At 37.8% G+C, this 3,856-nt stretch overlaps 1 non-coding gene across 1 annotated transcript; it reads left to right on the top strand.

Moving 5' to 3' along the window:
- The first annotated feature begins 2,364 nt into the window (after nt 1-2,364).
- TRNAM-CAU (transfer RNA methionine (anticodon CAU)) lies at nt 2,365-2,437 on the top strand. The gene has a single exon. It is a non-coding gene; the product is annotated as a tRNA-Met (tRNA).
- Nucleotides 2,438-3,856: the final 1,419 nt, after the last annotated feature.

Genomic DNA, 3,856 nt, shown 5'->3' with positions numbered 1-3,856 from the left:
AAAAAGGATCGACAGTACTATAGAAGCGATGTCTATTCCCTCACCCCTTCTGAAACTGATAATACAAACATGATTGACACCGTCATCAAACCTCAGGAATGTCCATCTTCTGCAGCGACATCTCTCATTCGGTAGGCAGAAAACGCCATTAAGTAACATGCAAAATGGGAGAAAACGAACTCGTGTCACGGTCTCTGAGAATTTCACTGCAGCCGATGAAACACCTATGGAGACAGCAGTTTACACACAACCCTAAATTCCGCAATGACATTGTCAAAATGCCACAGAAACGGAGCAGATTATGGGCATGGAATTTGGCAGTCGTACGTTTAAACAGATTAGGGACCACTATAAAGATGACGGGAAAAAAATCTTAACTTCTGCCAGTGTGGCCTGCTATGCAGTCTTACACCAGAGAAGAAAAAGGGATCCGCCCTTCTGGGAATGGTTCGTTTTTTGACAGCGAAGTATAATTTCAAAAGTACTGTATCTCACCTTCAAAAGCGAATAAAGGAGAAAGATTTCCCGTTCCACAATAACATTGGGGGTTGGGGGATGGAGAAACAATCATAATTCTATCCTGCCAAGAACCGTCTGATACTCTAGAAAATATCCTATCAGACATCGATAGATTTATGGACTGTCGACAAGGAGGGCTGCAAAATGTGATTGTAAATTTGAAACGATCCAATCACACTACAGCAGTGCTTGATCGAGCTATTTAAAAAAAGCTTCTTTTCAAACTTTTAAAAATACATTTCGGGTCTCAGATATGGGATCACATAAAATGACCTGCCATCGTTATACGATAATTAAAACAAGGAGCTTACGGAAGAGTTCTACTTTATTAACCGCTAACCGAACAATTTCTTCCACTTTTTGACTATTAAAAAAAAATGGATTTCGCTTCTTTTCCCCGTGCAACGCACTGTCTGAAGGCGAATTTTATGGCATAGTATTTTATTTATACAGGAATCAATCACATTTCTATGAGTACTGATATGTTAAAACTTCTCCAGAAGCTTTCCTCTTCTAGGCGTCTTGGAGTTCTGAAGAGTCCTGAACAAGGAAGGGGTGGGGCTAAGGTGAGAATCATTGTTTGTCCTGCTGTTGTTGATGGGAATTTCAAAATGCAATAATGTTGCAGGACGTCTAGTTTACAGAGATAACAAATTTGCGGGAAGTACCATCCGCTTAAAATAGAAGTCGAGTGACATAACAGACGTGAACTGTAACATTAAGAATAACTCTTAGAAAATACTAAAGACAAACAACAGTTTCAAATCTATAATGCAATTTTCCTCACAATTCTGTGAGCACTTCAATAATTAGTTTGATTCATTGTTTCGTTTCATTTCATCAATTTGAGTGACATTATTTGATTATAATAAATCTTTAACATCATATTCCTCAACAACTAATGGAATAAGATTTTCTTCTTTTGTCTGAAACGTAACCTTTGATGGATACTCAGACGCTGAATATGCTTTAATTCGATAGAAGAATAATACTTCTAAGGATAGTAACTGTTTTTAAATGAAATGAAATATCACTTAATTATGAACATTAGGCGTCTGCCTAATCAATCAAGTCAAAATATTATATTAATGTAATCTCGTACTGGAGAATTTGTTTTTGTTCAAAGTACTATATTATATTAGTATCGTAGATAGACAGACAATTGAAGATAAATCAATATGCTTGTTAACAGTGGATTGAAGATCTGCAAAAGTCTCTTATAGGAAATACAAACGAGGGAGATTGTTACGAAATATAAAAAAATAAATGAAATGAAAAAAATGTCCATTATTTGGTTATAATAATCCATCTTTTGAAACAATAATATATTTAAGAATGGGAATGTATGGATATTGCTGCATAGGACGTATTCTAAGTATATAACTTAGAATTGAATTAAGCGATTTTCTTCTTCTTCCTGTTGTGCCTTATTCCATTTGGAGTCGGCCTTTTACATGGTGATAGAGATACCTCCCCCTCCCCAGAGCCTGACGTTGGGAAGGGGGAGGTATTATTTTTCATAGACGAAACCCCTAGTTTCCGGGAGAAAACGCCCTCCACCTCTGTTGAAAGACACCAGATAAAGGTTCCTCAAGTCATGGACGGGATTCGAACCCATTTCTTTCCGAACAAAGGGCTTCATTTATACCGATTGAGCTACAAAGGCTGTAATTAAGCGATTTTCTGAGTAATAAAATTCATCAATTTTTAGATTATAATTAATAGTATAGTTATGGTTTATTTTATTTCATCTAGTGAGTTTCCATGACTACTCAAAGATGATGCTGTCATCGGTTTCAATGGGTTTTCCATTTTCACTAATACTGCATGAAATATCAACGAATTGCCTCAGTAGCGCAGTAGGTAGCGCGTCAGTCTCATAATCTGAAGGTCGTGAGTTCGATCCTCACCTGGGGTATTTTTCTTTTTAACAAATTCTTTCTTAAACATGAGAAAGGTTACATGTATGTGATTTTCATTATCTTCTGTGATATTAAAGCGGTGCTCGGAAAAAACCATACATATTAGCCTCTGACGCAGTTTATTAACATATCCCTCTTATAGTATAACAGTTGATACTCAGAACTTTTTCCACTCTTTCAGGAGGGAATTTTCATAAAAAATAATGAGAATCATGATTATGAATAAACTCTAATCAATAATATTTATGAAGATATTGTAAAATCAGGTAAGTTTACAATTCATGAATGATTCACGTCTTCCGACAATCAAGTAAATGTTTAGAGCATAAAATACTCCTTTCTTATACTGTTCATATTTTATCAATTTTTAATGTCTGCGTTCATAGGGAAGTCCGCCTCTCATGTTACGAACACTTGGGAATAAAATCTGTGATCTTCATTTGGGGAAATCTTCTATTTTCAATTTTGATATAGTTTTATTTTAACAGCATCCCTTTAAAACGTTGAAAGGAAGTGTTTGAATTAGAAAAATATAAAGCACAATCATTGTAGAAAAGAAGAGTAAAAACCTTCATATATTTACTTCGCACCACTTTAGTTCTAAACATAAACTGCCAGTGGACATTTGAGTGGGTCTTTGGTGAATGATGTTTCTAAGGAGAAATATGATAGTCATATTGAATTAGACCTTCCCAGGCCCCCTATCCATGAGCCACTGATTCCCTGGAGGCGCCTGCGACTTAGCAATAATAATAATTTGTGGTGCATCAAGCTCTTCTTTTTGATGCACCAACGAGTAATACTGTGTATTGCAAATCGACTTTTTATATATCAGTTTTAAATAAATTAATTGACATATACCCAAACCGAAGGCAGACGGTAAATAGCCAGACATCGAGGCTTCCCGACTGTGTATCTCAATCGACGAACATGGGTAAATGTGGCCATCTTAGCGACTTTGTTTTTCAATGCATTATCGGAGCAAGACAGACAGACAGTTCATTCTATCGTCCAAGCGGTAAGAATCTAGGGTTCTCGAGGGCAACCGTATCAAAGGTCCACGGTGAGTATACATCAACGGACGTACCAGCGAGCAGGTGGTTGTCGACCACCAGACACACCCATTGATGACCGGGATCGACATAGACTGCTAAGGCTCGTACAGACCAACCGCGCGGCAATGGTGGCACAAATCACATCCAGTTTCAATGCAGGAGGTCCAAGCAACGTCAGCAAGCGAACGGTACAGCGTACTATGCATACCATGGGCTACGGGAGCCGACGTAGTAATCGTGTACCACTGTTGACAGCTCGTGATCAGCCGTTGCACCTCGTCTGGTGTCGGGACCATCAAAACTGGACCTGTGAAGAGTGGACCAGAGTCATGTGATTTGATGCTGTCGACTCTGTTCAAA

The sequence above is a fragment of the Typopeltis vanoorti genome, chromosome 21 (genome assembly GCF_054136105.1).
Source record: "Typopeltis vanoorti isolate ZY-2024b chromosome 21, IOZ_Tvanoo_1.0, whole genome shotgun sequence".
Classification (NCBI taxonomy): domain Eukaryota; kingdom Metazoa; phylum Arthropoda; class Arachnida; order Uropygi; family Thelyphonidae; genus Typopeltis; species Typopeltis vanoorti.
The sequence above is the reverse complement of the archived record's forward strand: the minus strand, read 5'-3'. Positions and strand labels throughout refer to the sequence as shown.